Source organism: Schistocerca serialis, chromosome 1 (genome assembly GCF_023864345.2).
Source record: "Schistocerca serialis cubense isolate TAMUIC-IGC-003099 chromosome 1, iqSchSeri2.2, whole genome shotgun sequence".
Taxonomy (NCBI): Eukaryota; Metazoa; Arthropoda; class Insecta; order Orthoptera; family Acrididae; genus Schistocerca; species Schistocerca serialis.
In genome coordinates this window covers 592,369,272-592,393,285 of record NC_064638.1, presented here as the reverse complement: position 1 = coordinate 592,393,285, position 24,014 = coordinate 592,369,272, and positions in this window count along the sequence as shown.

Below are 24,014 nucleotides of genomic sequence, written 5' to 3'. Positions count from 1 at the left end.
GGGGTGAAATAGGTGGTGAATTATTTTATGAGAATATTTCGTTGTGGAAGCATTTTAAGGCTAAATCTTTGAAAAATGGTATCTGGCTTCTCGATTTGAAGTGAAAAAATACGTATTTTACTGGTTTGGAAAATTCAGCACCCAACGCTCCAGACTTATATACCGATATATCATTGCCCAGGCCAGTCCGAAAACTATAGAAACTTCACATTTGGACAGTTATGGGTCTTATAGTGTATGTATCGTTTAAGAAGGTATTCTTCCCAATTGCACTCATAAAGGGGTGTAATAGATGATGAAAGGCATTTTTGAAAATATGTTCGTATTTGGGCAATTTTGAAGTTAGAACTACGCTAATTAATATTTGGTTTGAAAAACAAAAATTTTAAAACAATTTAGGAAATTCAACCACCGAGAGAGTAAAAAAGTCGATAAAAATTTATATGAAAATTTTTCGTCGTATTAAAACATTTTTAACGCTAAATCTATGAAAATTTGACTTGTAATGAAATGTGTGTTAGTTCAAATGGCTCTGAGCACTATGGGACTTAAAATCTATGGTCATCAGTCCCGTAGAACTTAGAACTACTTAAACCCAACCAACCTAAGGACATCACACAACACTCAGTCATCACGAGGCAGAGAATATGTGTGTTAGGGGATGAAAATTTCTATACAAATGTCACCACATGAAGTCAAAAGGCACGGTTAATAAATTCCTCCGACTCTAGCTACCAGAATCGCTTTTCCTCACATACAATCGTGAAAGACCAGTAGTTCTTTGTCCTTGATTAGCGTGAAAAGTTTAGAAGATGCATAAAGATTCGATTACAAGAAAACTAAAATAAAAGGAGCTCTGCAGCACATGCAGTCTACGCGAGCGAAGAAACGAGCAGTAAACTTACACTACATTCGCCACATCATAGTCCGAACTGTAACTCATTTTACAGTAGTGATTCGTGAGTTATATGTGCATTCGTCTGTAGTATGTCAGCGTGGTTACTTTGTTGTGGTGTTGGAGTTGCTTTCGCAGAAAGATATGAATAAAGTGGCTCCAGAGATAGTGGACAGGTGCCATTCCAGGTCGCTGCTAAGCTGCAGGAGTTAAGAGGCTTAACGCGACCACTTAATGCGCCCGCCGGGCACCTCTCTAGCTGTGCGCCGAGCTCCATCTCATGTGTTAAGTGCAGCTCAACGATGCACTAGACAACGTAACGGGATGTATTAGAATGTAGAGTGCCTGCTGAAACTACATCACTGTTTGTTACAGGCTTTCGCCCGATTGCTCCATTAATTGAATAACTACAGAATAACAATAAAATTCTACGTAATTCTGAGCAACATATCTTGGTTTTTCTGAAAGAAGGTTGGTTTTATTCAGGATTCCAAACCACCATATGGTTCTCCGGTGTTTTGGCGACAAAATGCCTTTTGCTAAATAAAGTCCGTTCAATGTGAGAATCTTACGCCACTTTACTGGGCGGGCCTGTACGCCCGCATGGTACAACTCTACTGATCGACGTCGGAGCTAGCCTCTCGTACCGTCAAAAATCTCCCAATCATCCACAGTTGTGCAGCTGTGCACTTCATTGTGGTATGTTGCTCACCTCGAATGAGACTGTCCGCACGTTCCGTCATTGCAGGAATCGAAATACTATTTTCGTACTCTTGAACGATTTCTTGCTGTCTCTGTCCATAACAAATCTCGGAAAATACCACATTTTGCTTGCTCCAGTTTCGCCGAAATAATTAATTTCTAGCTAACTCCTCTGCTAAACCTACACTGACGTCCAAACTTAAAAGCAAGAAATGGAAACTTTGCAAGGTTTATCTTGCCACAAAACAGTAAAGTAAAAACAATGTAAAAACTACAGAAGGTCGCCTACTGCATCATGCATTATGGTAAACAGAAATGTTCTTCGTTTTCTTCCACCTTAACTGATTTGCACATACATGCTTACCACTGTCCTCAGTATGGCGTGTGACCACCTCTGACACCAGTACAGGCCTGACAACGGCTGGTTTTGCTGTGAATGATGTCATCAATCTTATGTTGAGGCAGTAACGACCATTCTTTCTGTGGAGCTGTTCACAAATCTTAGAGAGTGGTTGGTGGATGCTGACGTGATGCAACGCGCCTCCCAAAAGCATCTCAGATATGCTATATGGGATTCAAATTGGGAGGGCGAGCAGGCAACGCGAAGTATGCAATATCTTCCGCAACACGTCACCCACCCGTGCTCTATGAAGTCGAGCATTATCGTCCATAATACGATGCCTGAGCTTACAACACCTCGCAACAACCGTGCACAAAATAGCAAGATCTCATGATACCTGGCGGCAGTTAAATTCTGGCTGTTCAAATAACTTACGGGTTTGCTGCCGGGTGACGTCGCCGACCACCGCCGATATTTCGACAGGAGCACACCCTGCCATTCTCAAGGCACAACTGCAAGGAGAAATCAATGTGCAAGGGAATTTAATAGGAGCTGCATTCAAGTTCAAAGGCCTCCGATTTTTTTTTTCTAATTAACTACTCACCCGAAATCGATTAAACTGGCGTTACTTCTCGACGTAATCGCCCTGCAGACGTACAGATTTTTCACAACGATGGCGCCATGATTCCATGGCAGCGGCGAAGGCTTCTTTAGGAGTCTGTTTTGATCACTGGAAAATCGCTGAGGCAATAGCAGCATGGCTGGTGAATGTGCGGCCACGGAGAGTGTCGTTCATTGTTGGAATAAGCCAAGAGTCACTAGGAGCCATGTCAGGTGAGTAGGGAGCATGAGGAATCACTTCAAAGTTGTTATCACGAAGAAACTGTTGCGTAACGTTAGCTCGATGTGCGGGTGCGTTGTGTTGGTGAAACAGCACACGCGCAGCCCTTCCCGGATGTTTTTGTTGCAGTGCAGGAAGGAATCTGTTCTTCAAAATATTTTCGTAGGATGCACCTGTTACCGTAGTGCCCTTTGGAACGCAATGGGTAAGGACTACGCCCTCGCTGTCCCAGAACATGGACACCATCATTTTTTCAGTACTGGCGGTTACCCGAAATTTTTTTGGTGGCGGTGAATCTGTGTGCTTCCATTGAGCTGACTGGCGCTTTGTTTCTGGATTGAAAAATGGCATTCACGTCTCATCCACTGACGAAAAGAAAGTCCCATTCATGCTGTTGTTGCGTGTCAACATTGCTTGGCAACATACCACACGGGCAGCCATGTGGTCGTCCGTCAGCATTCGTGGCTCCCACCTGGATGACACTTTTCCCATTTCCAGGTCGTCATGCAGGATTGTGTGCACAGAACCCACAGAAATGCCAACTCTGGGGGCGATCTGTTCAACAGTCATTCGGCGATTCCCCAAAACAACTCTCCACTTTCTCTATCATGTCGTCAGACCGACTTGTCCGATCCCGAGGTTGTTTCGGTTTGTTGTCACACGATGTTCTGCCTTCATTAAACTGTCGTACCCACGAACGCAGTTTCGACACATCCATAACTCCATCACCACATGTCTCCTTCAACTGTCGATGAATTACAATTGGTTTCACACCACGCAAATTCAGAAAACGAATGATTGCACGCTGTTCAAGTAAGGAAAACGTCGCAATTTTAAGTATTTAAAACAGTTCTCATTCTCGCCGCTGGCGGTAAAATTCCATCTGCCGTACGGTGCTGCCATCTATGGGACGTATTAACAATGAACGCGGCCTCATTTAAAAACAATGCGCATCTCTTTCCAGTCCGGAGAAAAAAAATCAGAGGCCTTAGAACTTCAATGCACCTCGTACTTCGGTTCACAGAGGGGAAACAAGGAAGATACCACACACAGAACAAGTAACTGCAGAGTCAACACACAACCAAAGGTAACTAACATCAGAAATATCGATAGTGACTATTAATCAATAGGTGAGGTAGCACAAATTCTGTCCCTCTGTTTTTTGATGAAAGACAAAGCCGGATTCCAAGCAGCATTTAAACAAAATCTACTACCTCTTTTTATAAGGTTGCTTGATACTTTGATTTCAACAGTTTGCTTAATAACACTATCGCAACAGCTGGACGTGCAAGCCAAAATCTCCGTGTTGTTGTATTCCATAGGATGACCGGTGTCAAGGCAATGTTCTGCTATAGCGGAGTTGCTCGGCTGTTGTAAGCGTGTGTGACGCTTATATTCAATACACAGGTCTTCCACAGTCCTGATTGTCTGACCAATATATGACATGCCACAACTGCAAGGAATACGATAGACACCAGCCTTACGCAAACCAAGATCATCTTTTACGGACGCCAATAGGGCCTTCATCTTAGAAGGTGGTCAAAAAACACATTTCACATCATATTTCCGCAGAATACGGCCAATCCTGTTGGAAATGCTTCCTGCGTAAGGCAAAAAGGCCGTAGACCTAGGTGCCACTTCGTTGCTATTGTCACTCACCCGTTGCACAGAAGACTGATAGTGCAATTTACGTTTGATCTCTCTCTCACTATAACTATTCTGACGAAAGGTGACTTCGAGATGTGATAGCTAAACTGCCAAACTTTCAGGGACTGAGGTAAGGTGGGCCCTGTGAACCAAGGTACGAAGTACTCCTTCATGCCGAGCTGATGGTGACATCTGTCAGCTCGCAGATACAATTCAGTATGAATAGGTTTCCTAAGAACAGAATGTCCCAACGTATCATCAGTTGATTTCATCATGTATCATAAATTCAAGGCCATGTCCATCCTTTCAACTGCTCTTCCATGTCCCTTGCTGTGCTCAATGCATTTTGTATTCTTGCATTTTAAAGGCAATTATATTAACCTATGTAACATGTACTGAAAATAGGTCCACTTATGTGTACTTGGATGACGTGAATCACCTGACGTGATTGTATCACTACATGTGGGTTTCTGAAAAGGCAAAAAGACAAATTCCCCTCACGTTACCTTCCATTACGAATATGGGTGCACCCAGCGACTGTGATACGACTTTCAAATGATAGAGCACAACAATAAATCGTCCTTTTCTTTCAGGTTTTATTGGGAAAATGTAGATATCGGCCAGTGACAAGCCATTATCAATGTACTATTTCATGGCAGCAATGCATACCCTAGTACGTCAGTTCCCTGTTATTCAGGCATCGGTCACAGTTCGCTCAAGACGACTAGAAGTCTTGAAAGAACTGTGACAGAAGTACGAACAACAGGAAACTGAAGTACTAGGACACGTATTGATACTACGAAACAGTACATCGGTAATGGCTAGGCACTAGACGAGACCTAGATTTGCCTAATAAAATCTGAAAGAAAAGGACGACTGGTTGCCGTGTTCTATCATTTGAAAGGTTAATTCCCCGTCAGCAGTTAAATCTACGAATTTTAAAAAGCGTTCTGTTTCATGCTTTGCGAAATTTCATTATTCATTACAAGTCCAGGTGTCATAGTAAGTCAGTGCCAACTGTTATGAAATGTGCACAGCAAATAACGTGCAGCGGAAGATAACCCCACAAACGTCTTCCGTACTTTAAAAATTAAATCGGAATTTGGACGAGGAATGAACCTTATACGTTAATGTGCATGAATTAGAAAAACTAAACTATTTTTGTAACGCAAAGACATACACTCCTGGAATTGGAAAAAAGAACATATTGACACCGGTGTGTCAGACCCACCATACTTGCTCCGGACACTGCGAGAGGGCTGTACAAGCAATGATCACACGCACGGCACAGCGGACACACCAGGAACCGCGGTGTTGGCAGTCGAATGGCGGTAGCTGCGCAGCATTTGTGCACCGCCGCCGTCAGTGTCAGCCAGTTTGCCGTGGCATACGGAGCTCCATCGCAGTCTCTAACACTGGTAGCATGTCGCGACAGCGTGGACGTGAACCGTATGTGCAGTTGACGGACTTTGAGCGAGGGCGTATAGTGGGCATGCGGGAGGCCGGGTGGACGTACCGCCGAATTGCTCAACACGTGGGGCGTGAGGTCTCCACAGTACATCGATGTTGTCGCCAGTGGTCGGCGGAAGGTGCACGTGCCCGTCGACCTGGGACCGGACCGCAGCGACACACGGATGCACGCCAAGAACGTAGGATCCTACGCAGTGCCGTAGGGGACCGCACCGCCACTTCCCAGCAAATTAGGGACACTGTTGCTCCTGGGGTATCGGCGAGGACCATTCGCAACCGTCTCCATGAAGCTGGGCTACGGTCCCGCACACCGTTAGGCCGTCATCCGCTCACGCCCCAACATCGTGCAGCCCGCCTCCAGTGGTGTCGCGACAGGCGTGAATGGAGGGACGAATGGAGACGTGTCGTCTTCAGCGATGAGAGTCGCTTCTGCCTTGGTGCCAATGATGGTCGTATGCGTGTTTGGCGCCGTGCAGGTGAGCGCCACAATCAGGACTGCATACGACCGAGGCACACAGGGCCAACACCCGGCATCATGGTGTGGGGAGCGATCTCCTACACTGGCCGTACACCACTGGTGATCGTCGAGGGGACACTGAATAGTGCACGGTACATCCAAACCGTCATCGAACCCATCGTTCTACCATTCCTAGACCGGCAAGGGAACTTGCTGTTCCAACAGGACAATGCACGTCCGCATGTATCCCGTGCCACCCAACGTGCTCTAGAAGGTGTAAGTCAACTACCCTGGCCAGCAAGATCTCCTGATCTGTCCCCCATTGAGCATGTTTGGGACTGGATGAAGTGTCGTCTCACGCGGTCTGCACGTCCAGCACGAACGCTGGTCCAACTGTGGCGCCATGTGGAAATGGCATGGCAAGCCGTTCCACAGGACTACATCCAGCATCTCTACGATCGTCTTCATGGGAGACTAGCAGCCTGCATTGCTGCGAAAGGTGGATATACACTGTACTAGTGCCGACATTGTGCATGCCCTGTTGCCTGTGTCTATGTGCCTGTGGTTCTGTCAGTGTGATCATGTGATGTATCTGACCCCAGGAATGTGTCAATAAAGTTTCCCCTTCCTGGGACAATGAATTCGCGGTGTTCTTATTTCAATTTCCAGGAGTGTATGTATTCGTTACGTATTAGAACAGCCAAGGAAGTGGACGCCATCTGGCGCAATCGGTTTCTGCTACTCTTTGCACAATTTGATTTAACTATGTATTTCTTACAGTTGATTCAATGTTATTGCTCTGTTTTTCATGTGTGCTACATTTTACTTTTAGATTCTTTGAAAATGGCGGAACGTCGGAACGCGTTCGGCTTTGTACAAGTTCATAAAGAATAGGGGTTAAGACTAAAATTTTATTGTACACATCTTGTCCAACAAAACCATATGACATCAGATATTGTTTAAAAAATATGTGTCAGTGCTTTAACAATCTACTGAAACCAGTAAATGACAGTTGTATTGCAAAAACTCACAAATCTTAAAGCATGGAGAGGAGGCAGCAGGGGCATTTGTTACTATAACCAGTGGCATGGTACTCTTCTCCTTGCACTCGAGCATAAATCATATGGGAAATTTTGTGCAAGTTTAAAAACAATCTAAGTAAAACGATGGAACCTGACGTCAACATAATAAAATATACAGGGTGTATCATAATTAATGGCGTAAACGCATACAGTTGAAAGTGCACGATACTAGAGGCAAAAATGTACCAGTAAACATAGGGTCGAAAACCCTTACCTTAAGAGCTACAAGTAATTTTTCGTCTTCGATACTGTGAAGCAGATCTCTTCTTCTGCAAGCTCTTTGCTTTCCACTTTTTGGGAAGTAATAGTATGGACCAAAACAAGAAGAAATATCGAGTAAACATTTGCTCTAAAACGCATACCTCAGAAGTTACGAGCAATTATTCATTAAAAGAGTTGTTTTTCCAAGCAGCGAAGATGAGCACGTGTTGATAGCTCTTAAGGTATGCATTTTAGAGCACTTGCTAACTGAACATATTTTTCTTGTTTTCGTCCATACTACTACTTCCAAAAATGTGGAAAGCAAAGAGCTTGCAGTAGAAGAGATTTACTTGACAGTATCGAAGATGAGAAATTGCTCGTAGCTCTTAAGGTATGCGTTTTCGACCCTCTATTTACTGGGACTTTTTGCCTCTAATATCGTGTACATTCAACTGTATACGTTTACGCCATTAATTGTGTTACAACCTGTATAAAAGTGGATTGGAATTTATAACGACATGAATGAACTCATTCACAACGAAAGAAAACAGTCACATCAGTGACATTCGAAACACAGTGCATAATGCCGAACACAGTGAGATGCAATAATGTTTAAGAAGTTATTAAGTGATAAAATCACTGTAACGTAACAGAAAAATTTCAAAGACAATATATTTGTACATGACAAAGACTAAAATATAAGCAACTATGGGTCACTGATGAATGTTATTATGATATCCTTAGTTAAGGCGCTTCAGGCAGTTGAAATGGAGTTAAAGGTATGTTCAACGGATGGATTGCTTGACGGTAATGGAGAGTTCTCAATTTTGTCTTACACCACGGGTCTGATATGGGATAATGCGCAATGTGTTATGAGAAGGAGAAGTTAAATTACAAAGCAGATATCCATTTTGAAGGAAGGAAAACCAGGGTTCGATGCTCCGTCGACAGCGAGGTCATTAGAGACAGAGTTTTCATTTTGGCTTTGTGAATAACCTGGCAGTCCCTCCCAAATGATGACAGTCGCTGAACGATACCATAATCTTCTACTGGAGTGGTGCTTCCGTTCGCTTTATTTGAAAACAACCACTACTTACAGTTTAGGAGTTCGGTGCACAACAAAATCTTCTGGCTGGCTGGAGTTACACAAGGGGTGGAGACTGAAAACCTGTAATTCCCTCGGCAAAGTACTTAGAGTAATCCATGAGACACACTGTGCTTCCTTACAATATATATATTCACTACCGGTTTCGATCGTGGAACATCTTCATAGTGGAAAAATATCTTTTGTGACAGCTCTCTGCCAGGCACTTAAATGTGATTTGCAGAGTATTGATGTAGATGAACTTCACATGGCATACATGCTATTTAGCCAGGAGAGTATACGCCATTGCTGACTTCAGAACGTTAGAAAATGGACACTTAACGTTGTAATACAGACTTAACCATGTCAGCGATGGTGCATACTTTCCTGGTTAAACAGCATGTATGCCATGTGAAGCTGTCACAACCGATAGTTTACCACTGTGAAGGTGGTCCACGGTCGAAACCAGTAGCACATAAAGGTGTTGTAAGACAGCACAGTGCGTATCGATGCTGCTGAAAGTTGCCTGAAAAAAATTGTTGCCTTACGCGAAGGGAACGTCCTTCGTAATGCTATGACAAATTCAGCCAAACGCCAAACACAGTCCTATTTTGTAGCGTACGTCATCACCTTAACTGTAGCTTCCGCGTATCTATTAACATGTACGGATGAACATAAAACTGAGTTTTTATCACTGTGTGATCAAGTTTTATCCGCTTCAGGGATGACGGGATAACGTCAGGGGCCAACGAGATATACGACCGCTGCAACGAACTTGTGACGTCAAACTGGTCGGCTTGATTGCCAGACTTGGCGAACGGTCGGGTCCGTGCAGGGCCCACAGGAAATCAACATTTAACCCAAAAGATACTCACTGGAGGTCTTAATTTTGTCGTGTGCTATCGAGAAGTTGCATACACTTAAACGCGCAGTCAAGAACTATTAAACCCGTCTGAAATAGTTACTTGCTCCCCGGCGGAGACGGCTGCTGGCACTCGTAAGACGTGGTGTGACGTGAACACCACGGAGTGACTTTCTAGGGGCCTCGATGACGTCAACATAATGTAACGTGGCATGATCAGATGAAGGAGGGCGTGTTGTGGCTCGTTGCCGTGACTTCGCTGCCTGCTGCGAGTGCGTTGCGCCGCCTGTTGTGGGAGCGGGTATAGAGTCTCGCTCTCCGAGTCGATTGCTGCAGCACACACCACGCATAGAGACGTATCTGGCAGATGCTGCCCAGTCAAATCACACCACCCGAATTGCGATCCTTCACAATACCGTTATGCATTTAGTGTTTCATCGAAAGGCGCCCAAAGGACAGGTAACTTGTTTCACAACGTCTGTAGCTCTTCACCAAGAGCGCTGAAATGAGCCCTAATTCCCACAATGAGCAACATAAGCGTGGAGAACAACGCATGGAAGAATTGTGGGGAAATAAATGCGTTACAAAAAACAAAAGTCGGCATTATATAATTTAAAATATAAATTATATTACAGATGGAATGCGCCTATAAATTTACAGGCAAAAGTCTACAATGGAATAATAAATGTGGTCTAAATATGTGAAACTGGTTTCGTAAAGAAGAACGTACTAAATGCGAGGTAAAATTTCGATTAATTTAGTGATACCTAAACGACAACATCCATTACAAACGCTTGGATGTGAGAATAGAGCAACTAACCTGACGCAGATCTGTCTTGTCGGTTTAGGCTCAACTTGGTGACCGACTTCTGCATTTACGTGGTTCAAAAATGGGTCTGAGCACTATGGGACTTAACATCCATGGTCATCAGTCCCCTAGAACTTAGAACTACTTAAACCTAACTAACCTAAGGACATCACACAACACCCACTAATCACGAGCATTTACGTGGTCAGTTAACATAAAAAGACAACGTTCTGGAGGGAAAAACTTTACTAGATGACTTGAAATTCACGATACAACAGATTTGATTACCACAGAAATTATGAACAAAAAACTTGAAAAATCTTTGACAGAAAAATAGGTATATGAGTGAGGGCCAAAGTCTTGTAAGGATACAACAGATGGAGAGAGAGTATGCAATATAACAAAACAAAAGACAAAGAAAAGTGCAGCTGTACCGAGACACAATATAGCGATCCCAGCTGGACAGCACAATAACTAACTAGCGCGCTGCACTAGCTATGCACGCAACACAGACCACAATAATCTTCATCGCGTGTGCCGCGAAACCGTTGGCTGCGGTGATAGCAGACGTCGTCGAAGCAGTCCCTCAGGTCATCAGTAGAACACAGGGAATTGGAACGCCTCCTAAAGCAATGCATAAACATGAGGTGGGGATACAACTGCACAGTAGACTTATGAGCTGTGCAGTCCATGTTCACGCATTCGAGAAAGTTTACGTACGACTGGTTTACAACTTCCGTGAAACATAGAGAACTCTTAATGAAGTTGACTTTGGAGAAACGCGATGAGCAATTATAGTACACATGACGTCAACTTCAAAATTGCTTTGTAGAAACCTGCGATTAACGAGTATATTAAACGTGAAATCGATCTCAAAAGTTCCGGTGGAGAAACGATGGTTGGTAATTTGCACCGCTTAGTAGGAGTGTTGAGTACAAGACAGTACGAATGAAGTGACTTTATAAAGAATTGTATCCTATATGTAAATTATCATCGTTAGGGATGGTACTAGGTCGGTCTAGAGTAGAACAGACCATCCGCTCATTTTTCAGCGGATAACCCAAGGTGTATAGCATCATTTTTTCGATTAAATCAAAGAGAAGTACACAATGGAAGTTTAAAGCAGCTTCATAAGCTTTGTAGCCAACAGACGTGTTTTGGAAGCTTATAAACGCCTTTGGGTAATATCTTCAATGTTATAATGCTTTTCACTCACCACATCTCAGAAAGACAGGAGGAGACAGAAGCGAACATAGAGCAAACTGATTCAAGACCTTCTCGGTATTCCCAGAATGAAAGCAGGAGCACAGCATGCAAATGAACTCGTATCACAAAAGGCGCCATTTTGTGATATTAGAAGCATTCTGATATGCCAGAAGCTTATGTAAGTATAAAGTCGTAACTGCGAATTAATAAGCCGAAGTAGCTTACGCTACAGGCGGTGCTACAAAATTTGGTAGTATCTGTCTCAAGGCAAGATATTTAGCTACGTATCTCAGAAAGACAGAGAAATACAAAAAGAGACACACACTGAGTTACAGCAACTGACAAAAAGACAAAACAACTTCACACTTCAGTTTGTCACTTCCTCAGTAACACTTCTACCTATCGTTACTGCAGAACCATGAACAGCTTTATAACGTATATCAGGTGAGATAGTCATAAGCTCTGCAAGCTACGTCGAATTTCTAAAACATATCTAAGAATCGGAAATAAAACTAGGAAACGTTCAAAATCTACTAGAGAGCATCTCAGGACTCTTCAGCTAAGTCATTTTATTACACGAGAAGATTTGAAAATTCAAAACGATACATTATTGACTGTCAACACAGCTTTCATTGGAACACTAGGGCCGTTTCAGAATATGATAGTGTCAATTTATTGCCGCGCGTATCTATGCAACAACAGTTGCACTATCGCTGATGAGTCCGCACGCGGCACCATCTGCTGTCGTATTTCATTGGTATTGTTTGCGCTATCCACCAAACAAATTATCTCTCCCACTATTTTTGGAATCAATTTCTGTACACATATCACTACTGTTGATCGCTTTTACAAAATGAACAACTGCAGCGCCGAAAACTAAACGTCGAAGTAAATTAATTCAGAAGTAGGTCAATTGTTTGCGCTGTATTTGGTGTACATTTATTAGCGAGTGTGTGACGGGGTGTCAAATACACAATATTCTATCTCAAATTTCTACACCGTTCATACAACACACTTTGCGGAACACAGTAGCATTTCTGAACAGCCCCCTCAGTGAAACTGATTCCATTGGCGCTCACATCCGCAGCCTTATATATATAAAAAAGAGAAAGAAACAGGGTGACGATTGTACAGCACATCCTTGTGTGTGTGAAGAGAAAGAGCTTACAACTCTATAGTAATTAATGGAGAAAACGACACTTCATTACCACTGTTCCACAAATTGTTCATTATGTTCTTGCCGGCCAGAGAGGCCGAGCGGTTCTAGGCGCTACAGTTTGGAACAGCGTGACCGCTATGGTCGCAGGTTCGAATCCTGCCTCGGGCATGGATGTGTGTGATGTCCTTAGGTTAGTTAGGTTTAAGTAGTTCTAAGTTTTAGGGGACTGATGACCTCAGACGTTAAGTCCCACGGTGCTCAGAGCCATTTGAACCATTATGTTCGCGACGTAGCTTTCGGTTTGTTAGCATATTATTAAGAAGTTACTAAGAGAGCGGGCTCCGTTACGAATAGGTGTATACACCATTTGAAAAACACTAGAGACGCTGTAAACTACAGGAAATATTGTCGCCTATGCGGCGTGAATAATAGATGAAGTTTTATAGTTATGTTTCCGTGTTCTACGGGGAGCGTCTTTGGCTCATGAAAACAGCCTGTGTCGCAGGTTCGTAAATAACTTCTGCTTACCTTCTGAATAAGAATCACCAGGAATGGTGGTCAAAAACTTTCGTTATGAGAGGTAACACTCGTTCTCCCAACGGCATCGTCAAACAGGGTGAAGGAGCGGACAGATGTTCAGGCAACTCTCTTGCCCCTGGGGTGGGTCAATGCCCCTAAAAGCCGGAAGAATCAGCAATGACCACCGTCATGAGGATGCAGAAGGTAATGGAAATCACCGAATTAAAAGCACATAATGAGTATCCACAGGACATATGACCTATAACAGCAAAAATTGTCGTGGTGATCACTTCGTTGACAAAAGATTGAGGATTACTCCACCATTCGGAAATCCGGGAGGAGACTGCCATGGGGGAGGTGGCCATGAGAAGAATATCGAATAACCAATGTTCTGCGTTCTACGATTCGGGACGTGGAATGTCAGAAGTTTTTTTAGGAAGCTAGAAAACTGCAAAGGCCTAATGCAGATATAATAGGGGACAAGGAAGTGAAATGAAAAGAACAAGGATTTATGGTCAGACAAGTAGAGGGGTATAGGATAATATCAACACCAGCTGAAAATGATATAACGGGACAAGGATTCGTTAGGATTAGGATAGTAGTGCAGAGAGCGAATTACTGTAAACAGTTTAGTGATAAGTTTTCCTCATCAGAATCGACATAAAACCAACACCGGCAACAATAGCTCATGTATATATGCGTAAATCACAAGCTGTTGATGAGGAGGAAGAGAAAGTATATGATGATATTGCGCGGGTAACTCTTTACGTAGTACAAATGAGAGAGGAGAAAGACAAACTGAGTTAGGGAATTAGCTTCAGCATTGTTCATGTTTCACAAGAGTAGGAGGAAGCATGTGATGTTTAGAGCTTTCCCGGCGTACTGATTGTTCCATAAAAACACGGAAGAACTGCCGGATATCAGTACAGTTCTGCCACGATATTTCGGCGCAGAGTCTTCTGGCCATCTTCAGGTGAATGCCACTGTAGTAGTACTGGCGAGTACGCGCTGAGCTCCGCTATTTAAAGCCTTCTAAGGTGACATTGCGCATGCGCTGCTCCTCGTGCGCGTTCATACCGGCTCCGTGCGCTGCGCCTCGCGCCCTCCACTGTGAAAGCCTGGCGTATCGGTGTCAGGTCGATTTCCATCTTTATGCAGATAACTACGTCGACTACGAAATTTCTCTATAACAGGGTTCCAAGCAGAGTTTAGCTGATAACCGCTATCTCGATTGATGAGAGTCTCGTTGTCAGTAGTGCGAAAAACAGCAGAACTATTATCAAATAGTTCTCTACCGAAGGAGGTTATCAAGAGACTGAAACCAAACAGTTCAGTGCCACCTAGGCTATATGGACTGCCTAAGATCCACAAGGAAAATGCGCCATTACGTCCAATTGTGAGTAACATTGGAGCAGCCACCTACGACCTAGCAAAATTCTTGGCATCTTTGCTCAAACCAATGATAGGCAAGTGTGCACATCACATACAGAATTCTGGTGATTTTATCAGTCGACTTCAGTCACTACAACTGCAAAGTAGTGACTTATTGGTCAGTCTTTATGTGGTTTCACTGTTCACAAAGGCGCCTCTGGTGGACTCACTACACCTCATTGGCAATATGTTTGGTGTAGACATTACAGGGTTGTTTGAGCACACTCTCTCCTCAACATATTTTATATTTAACAATGAATTTTGCGAACAATCTGATGGTGTCGCCATGGGGAGTCCTTTGTCTCCTCTGGTGGCCAATCTTTTTATGGAGGATTTTGAGGAGAGAGCACTCGACTCTGCCACTTTTAAAACGACAGTATTTTGGCGGTACGTCACATGATCTCCATACATGAAAACATAAAGTTTAACATGGAGATAGAGAAAGATGGTTGTCTGCCATTTTAGATGTCTTGGTGCGACGGATGAGTGATGGCACACTTGGTCACTCGGTGTACAGAAAGCCCACTCATACAGACCTATCTCTACAAGCTACTAGCTGCCACCATCCAACACAAACAATGGGCGTTCTCAAAAACCTTGGTCCACCGTGCCCATACTATCTCTGACGCCGACAGTCTTCAAGCGGAACTGGAACACCTGCAAAAAGTATTTTTGAAGAATGGATTTTCATCTAAGCAAGTGAACAGAATAATGAAGACCTACCAACGACGGAACAAGGAAGAGGAAGAGGCTTTCAGGTCGACTGTTTATCTACCATTTATTGGGAATATTTCTTCACAGATAGGCAGAATATTGAGAAAGCATCAGGTGAGAGTCATCTTTCGTCCTCCTTCCAAAATTTCATCTTTGGTGGGATCCGTTAAAGACGACCTGGGCCTGCGTAAACCAGGTGTTTACAAAATTCCGTGTGAATGCGGCAAATCATATATAGGGCAAACGACACGAACCGTGCAGGAACACATTGTGGAACACCAACGGCATACTCGCCTTCTCCAACCCACCAAGTCCGCAATCGCCGAACGTTGTATTTCCACAGACCATTCCATGAATTACGACGACACAAAAATTTTGGCCCATACATCAAACTTTTGGAACTCGATTGTCAATGAACCTGTGGAAATAAGATTGTCTGACAACGAGACTCTCATCAATCGAGATAGCGGTTATCAGCTAAGCTCTGCTTGGAATCCTGTTATAGAGAAACTTAGTAGTCGACGCAGTTATCTGCATAAAGATGGAAATCGACCTGACACCGATACGCCAGGCTTTCACAGTGGAGGGTGCGAGGCGCAGCGCACGGAGCCGTTATGAACGCGCACGAGGAGCAGCGCATGCGCAATGTCACCTTAGAAGGCTTTAAATAGCGGAGCTCAGCGCGTACTCGCCAGTACTACCACAGTGGCATTCACCTGAAGATGGCCAGAAGACGCTGCGCCGAAATATCGTGGCAGAACGCTACTGATATCCGGCAGTTCTCCCGTGTTTTTATGGAACAGGAGGAAGCATACCTGGAAAAGGCAGAGAGAAGCGGGAAGATGTCAGATTACATCAGTGTCAGGCACAGGATCCGAAATCAAATATTGGGCTGTAAGGCATATTTTGGAGCAGATATAGACTCAGAGCACAATTTACCCTGGTGTACAAAATCAAACCAACAAACCGCTATTTCACCTTCCTGTGTCTAATTCACGATATAATCGCACAATCTGTCAACAGAGGTCCGTACGATTGCGTTCTATACGGAAGATGGCATTCCGGTCAACGTACAAGCACACCATCGTTGACGGCAGGGCACCTACCAAACAGAGGAATGTATGCCGGGTATGCCCAAATCCACAGTCGCTGTGTGCACAGTCACAGACGGTGCAGTATGGCACAGATAAGGCGCCGCCAGGCCCTCTGCGGTTGATTGCCATAGGAAGAGTGGAAGCAGGACACTCGCAGACTGATATGGTCCGATAGCTTAATGTGAACATTTTGTTGGTTCACGGATGTAACAGTTTATAGAGACCGAAACTGTATTCTGAAGACCAGGGGAGGGCCGACCACGTATAACACCAGAAAGAGAGGACCGTTATTTGGATGCAATTGCACGACGTTACCGCCTGCGTACTGCACGGCAACGGGCATCTGACCTCGCAGTACCCTATAGGCGTAATGTGATGAGGCAAACTGTGTACAGAAGGCTTCGGCAGAGAGTCTTTTACTGTCGGAAACATGCTATTGTTTCTTTTGGTTAGTATAGCTTAGTGTCGGATAGACCGCCAGAGACAGAGCACCTCGTGTTCCTGCTTCCAATAAGGCGAGCACGCTGTTACTTTGTTATATATTTTACGACCTTCCAACATGAGCGACTTATTTACGGATACCTGTGTAGTTACTAGATTATTTTTGTAATTCCCTGCAGGTTCGAGTGCTTTCTAAGCACATCCTATTACTTTTATTCTAATAACAGCGTAGCATACAGTACCGCCGTTGTTATCGACCCTCGTATCGTATAGCTTTTGTTTGTTTTGGTTAGTATAGCTTACTGTTGGTAAGACCGTCTGTGAGAGAGCATTTCGAATTCCCGCTGCTAATAAGCCGAGTACACCGTTCATTTATTACATATACTTCTGGAAATGGAAAAAAGAACACATTGACACCGGTGTGTCAGACCCACCATACTTGCTCCGGACACTGCGAGAGGGCTGTACAAGCAATGATCACACGCACGGCACAGCGGACACACCAGGAACCGCGGTGTTGGCCGTCGAATGGCGCTAGCTGCCCAGCATTTGTGCACCGCCGCCGTCAGTGTCAGCCAGTTTGCCGTGGCATACGGAGCTCCATCGCAGTCTTTAACACTGGTAGCATGCCGCGACAGCGTGGACGTGAACCGTATGTGCAGTTGACGGACTTTGAGCGAGGGCGTATAGTGGGCATGCGGGAGGCCGGGTGGACGTACCGCCGAATTGCTCAACACGTGGGGCGTGAGGTCTCCACAGTACATCGATGTTGTCGCCAGTGGTCGGCGGAAGGTGCACGTGCCCGTCGACCTGGGACCGGACCGCAGCGACGCACGGATGCACGCCAAGACCGTAGGATCCTACGCAGTGCCGTAGGGGACCGCACCGCCACTTCCCAGCAAATTAGGGACACTGTTGCTCCTGGGGTATCGGCGAGGACCATTCGCAACCGTCTCCATGAAGCTGGGCTACGGTCCCCCACACCGTTAGGCCGTCTTCCGCTCACGCCCCAACATCGTGCAACCCGCCTCCAGTGGTGTCGCGACAGGCGTGAATGGAGGGACGAATGGAGACGTGTCGTCTTCAGCGATGAGAGTCGCTTCGGCCTTGGTGCCAATGATGGTCGTATGCGTGTTTGGCGCCGTGCAGGTGAGCGCCACAATCAGGACTGCATACGACCGAGGCACACAGGGCCAACACCCGGCATCATGGTGTGGGGAGCCATCTCCTACACTGGCCGTGCACCACTGGTGATCGTCGAGGGGACACTGAATAGTGCACAGTACATCCAAACCGTCATCGAACCCATCGTTCTACCATTCCTAGACCGGCAAGGGAACTTGCTGTTCCAACAGGACAATGCACGTCCGCATGTATCCCGTGCCACCCAACGTGCTCTAGAAGGTGTAAGTCAACTACCCTGGCCAGCAAGATCTCCGGATCTTTCCCCCATTGAGCATGTTTGGGACTGGATGAAGCGTCGTCTCACGCGGTCTGCACGTCCAGCACGGACGCTGGTCCAACTGAGGCGCCAGGTGGAAATGGCATGGCAAGCCGTTCCACAGGACTACATCCAGCATCTCTACGATCGTCTCCATGGGAGAATAGCAGCCTGCATTGCTGCGAAAGGTGGATATACACTGTACTAGTGCCGACTTTGTGCATGCTCTGTTGCCTGTGTCTATGTGCCTGTGGTTCTGTCAGTGTGATCATGTGATGTATGTGACCCCAGGAATGTGTCAATAAAGTTTCCCCTTCCTGGGACAATGAATTCACGGTGCTCTTATTTCAATTTCCAGGAGTGTATTTTTACGAACTTCAAACAGGAGGAACTGCAATAATGGATAGGAACTGTGACTGCTGCGCACTCACGGCTCCAGGGGCATCACTGTAGGGGTTCGGACGTGGGGATGCGATGGCCGTCGAGCACGATGATCAGTCCACTGCTGTGAGCGCCCAAGGTCCTTCCTACACTGGGGTTGCACCTCACCCGTGGTTAAGTGGGAGATCATTGCAAAGACTGGTAGGCAGACTTTCCGTAGAGCCGATCTTAGGACCTCCCCAGTTCTACATCTACATCAACATTTATACTCCGCAAGCCACCCAACGGTGTGTGGCGGAGGGCACTTTACGTGCCACTGTGTTTACCTCCCTTTCCTGTTCCAGTCGCGTATGGTTCGCGGGAAGAACGACTGTCTGAAAGCCTCCGTGCGCGCTCTAATCTCTCTAATTTTACATTCGTGATCTCCTCGGGAGGTATAAGTAGGGGGAAGCAATATATTCGATACCTCATCCAGAAACGCACCCTCTCGAAACCTGACGAGCAAGCTACACCGCGATGCAGAGCGCCTCTCTTGCAGAGTCTGCCACTTGAGTTTGTTAAACATCTCCTTGACGCTATCACGGTTACCAAATAACCCTGTGACGAAACGCGCCGCTCTTCTTTGGATCTTCTCTATCTCCTCCGTCAACCCGATATGGTACGGATCCCACACTGATGAGCAATACTCAAGTATAGGTCGAACGAGTGTTTTGTAAGCCACCTCCTTTGTTGATGGACTACATTTTCTAATGACTCTCCCAATGAATCTCAACCTGGTACCCGCCTTACCAACAATTAATTTTATATGATCGTTCCACTTCAAATCGTTCCGCACGCATACTCCCAGATATTTTACAGAAGTAACTGCTACCAGTGTTTGTTCCGCTATCATATAATCATACAATAAAGGATCCTTCTTCCTATATATTCGCAATACATTACATTTGTCTATGTTAAGGGGCAGTTGCCACTCCCTGCACCAAGTGCCTATCCACTGCAGATCTTGCATTTCGCTACAATTTTCTAATGCTGCAACTTCTCTGTATACTACAGCATCATCCGCGAAAAGCAGCATGGGACTTCCGACACTATCTACTAGGTCATTTACATATATTGTGAAAAGCAATGGTCCCATAACACTCCCCTGTGGCACGCCAGAGGTTAATTTAACGTCTGTAGACGTCTCTCCATTGATAATAACATGCTGTGTTCTGTTTGCTAAAAAGTCTTCAATCCAGCCACACAGCTGGTCTGATATTCCGTAGGCTCTTACTTTGTTTATCAGGCGACAGTGCGGAACTGTATCGAACGTCTTCGGGAAGTCAAGAAAAATACCATCTACGTGGGAGCATGTATCTAATATTTTCTGGGTCTCATGAACAAATAAAGCGAGTTGGGTCTCACACGATCGCTGTTTCCGGAATCCATGTTGATTCCTACATAGTAGTTTCTGGGTTTCCAAAAACGACATGATACTCGAGCAAAAAACATGTTCTAAAATTCTACAACAGATCGACGTCAGAGATATAGGTCTATAATTTTGCGCATCTGCTCGACGACCCTTGTTGAAGACTGGGACTACCTGTGCTCTTTTCCACTCATTTGGAACCTTCCGTTCCTCTAGACACTTGCGGTACACGGCTGTTAGAAGCGGGCAAGATCTTCCGCGTTCGTTTGACGAACATGTTTAGGGCGTTATAAATAGCAGACGAAACCTCTAAGCTGGATGCAGTCGTCCACACTGTTCCAGATGAAGCTTCTCAGCCCACAAGGTCTGGACATTCATAGACGGTGGGATTGCTGGTAGTTTAGAGCTCCAACGTTAGGCGCATAATGGGGCCCCTTAGGAACATGGCTGCCAGGGAGGGGATGGAAGCCAGTGGGCACTCCGTGTGTATAACTGGGTCGGACTTTCAGGATGTGGAAAGAGCGCTCCCGGATGCCATGAAGAGTAGTGGGTGCAGTCAAATGCGGGTGGTGACACATATAGGTAGCAATGACGTGTGTCGCTTTCCATCGGAGGAGATTCTCTCTGGTTCAGGCAGCTAGCGGAAATGGTAAAGACTGCCAGTCTTGCTTCCTAGATTAAGGTGGAGCTCACCAAATGCAGCATCGTCGATAGAACCGACTGTGGTCCTTTGGTGCAAAGGCGAGTGGAGGGTCTGAATCGGAGGCTCAGGAGGTTCTCTGACCTTGACTTCCGCCATCGAGTGGTGGGTATCCGGATTCCGCTTAATAGGTCAGGAGTTCACTACCACAGGAGGTGGCCACACGGGCAGCGGGGGCTGAGTGGAATGGACTGGACGTGTTTTTAGATTAATGGGTCCTAGGGTACCACGGAAAGGGCGTCCGTCTAAAAGGGGCCAGGTAGAAAACAGTAAGGTAGCTGTGTTAGGAAAGAACCAGAGCTCCAAGTCCTAATAGAAAGCATTGAAGCTCAAAAGTTATAGGTACAGAAAGCTGGGTAAAGCCGGAAATAGGGTCAGCCTAAATTTTTTCAAACAGTCTAACAGTGTTCGGAAAGGATAGATTAAATAAAGTTGGTGATGTAGTATTTATTGCTGTCAGAAGTGGTTTGCCTTGTAATGAAAGTGAAGCATACAGTTTTTGCGAAATAATATAGGTAGAGGCTGTACCTGAAAATCAGACTAAACTATTAATTGAATCGTTGTATCGACGCCTCAGACTCAGAAGATGTAGTTGCTGGATAGTTCAGAGAAAACGTAAGTCTCATTTCAGATAGGTATCCCACTCATACAATTATAGTCGATGGTAACTTCAATCTACCCTCGATATGCTGGATAAGTTATACGTTTAATGCCAACGGCAGGCATAAAACGTCATCTTAAATTGTACTGAATGCTTTCTCAGAAAAGTATTTTGAACAGTTAGTTCATGAGCCCACTCGAAGAGTAAATGATTGCGAAAGCATACTTGACCACTTAGCAAGAAGTAATCCCGTACAAATAGTGAGTATCGTGACGAATAAAGGGATTAGTGACCACAAAGCAGTTGCTGCTAGGCTGAACACCGTAACATCTAAAACCATCAAAAACAAATGCAAGGTATATCAATTTAATAAAGCTGATAAAATGCTCTTAACGCCTTTTCAAGAGACAATCTCTTCTAAATCATTCCACAACTTTTCTACGCTTACATGATCAGATTGGAAGGGGTGAAGATTGTCTCGACAGCAATGGAGAGATATTTACCACATAAATTGATAAGTGATGGTACTGATCCCCATGGTACACAAAACGGGTCAGATCGTTGTTGCAGAAGCCGCGAAAAAACATCCCAAATTTAAAAGAACATAAAATCCCCAAGACCGGCAAAGTTTTGCAGAAGTTCGAAATATAGCGCGTACTAAAATGCTAGTTGCTTTTAATAATTTCTGCAATGAAATTCTGTCTCGAAATCTCTCAGAAAACCCAAAGAGATTCTGTTCATACATAAAGTACACCAATGGCAAGACGCAATCAGTACCTCCACTGCGCGATAACAACGGTGAAGTCACTGATGACAGTGCCACTAAAGCCCCCGTTTTCCGTAACTCCTTCACCAAAGAAGACGAAGTAAATGTTTCTGAATTTCAACCAAGATGAGAAAGAAGGAAGTAGATGTCTTCGGTGTAGCAAATCAGGTTAAATCACATAATAAAACCAAGGCCTCCGGTCCTGTTTGTATAAGGGTCAGGTTTTTCTCAGAGTATTGATACAATATCTCCAAATTTAGCAATTATATTCAACCGCTCGCTCACAGAAAGATCCGTACCTGAAGACTCGGAAGTTGCTCAGATAACACATTTGTGAGGCATAAGATTAAGACAGTAGGGATAGATAAGATTCTATCGGAGTTTCTAAAATCATAGCAGGAAGCGGCAAGAAAACGACTGTTCACGTCGATGTACTTAATGAATGAGACTGCAATATACCATCAGAAATTTCGAAAAACATCACCCACGCAATTCCGAAAATTGAAAAGCTCGTACAAGATGAATCGCACATTCAGCTTAACAGCTCAGGCATCGAAGTTATTGTGGAGAACAACGTACAGAAAATGCATAATAAAGTTGAGGATATATTAAATGTCTATCGGTTTGGCTATAGGAAAGGCAAAAGCGCCAGACAGGCAGTTCTGACGGTGCGGTTGATGCAGGAAGACTGAAGAAAAATGAAGAAACGTTCATTGGATTTGTAGATCCTGAAAAAGAGCTCGAAAGTGTAAAATTGTGCAAGATGTTCGAAATTCTATCAAAAACAGGGATAAGATGTAGGGGAAGGCAGGTAATGTACGATATCTGTGGTCTTCGGGTAGCGTTTTTAAATCACAATGGGGGCGCGAATTTTCCATGAAGACGAATGCCTCGTCAATATGCTGCCGATATGGTTGCGCTATCGGTCGTAGGATGGCATTCACGTATCGTACAGCCGTTACGGCGCCTTCCATTACCACCAGCGGCTTACGTCGGCCCCAAATGATGCAACCCCAAAGCATCAGGGAATCTCCACCTTGCTGCACTCGCTGGACAGTGTGTGTAAGGTGTTCAGCCTGACTGTGTTGCCTCCAAACACGTCTCCGACGATTGTCTGGTTGAAGGCATATGCGACACTCAACGGTGAAGAGAACGTGAAGCCAATCCTGAGCGGCCCATTCGTCATGTTGTTGTATCCACCCGTACCGCGCTGCATGGTTGACGTGGCTGCAAAGATGGACCTCGCCACGGACGTCGGGAGTGAAGTAGCTCATCATGCAGCCGATTGCGCGGTTTCAGTCGTAACACGACGTCCAGTGGCTGCACGAAACCATTATTCAACATGGTGGAGTAGCTGTCAGGGTTCCTCCAAGCCATAATCCGTAGGTAGCGGTCATCCACTGCAGTAGTAGGCCTTGGGCGGCCTTAGGGAGGTATGTCATCGACAGTTCCTCTCGCTCTGTATCTCCTCCATGTCCGAACAACATCGCTGTGGTTCACTCCGAGACACCTGGAGACATATCTTGTAGGGAGCCCTTCCTGACACAAAGTAACAATGGGGACGCGATCGAACCGCGGTATTGACCTCCTAGGCATGGTTGAACTACTGACCTCCTTCCTGGTGGAATGAAACTGATCGGCTGTCGGACCCCATCCGTCTAATAGGCGCTGCTTATGCATGGTTGTTTTTGGGCGGGTTTAGTTACATCACCGAACAGTCAAAGAGACAGTGTCTGTCAACAATTTCCGCAGTCAACGCCTGTC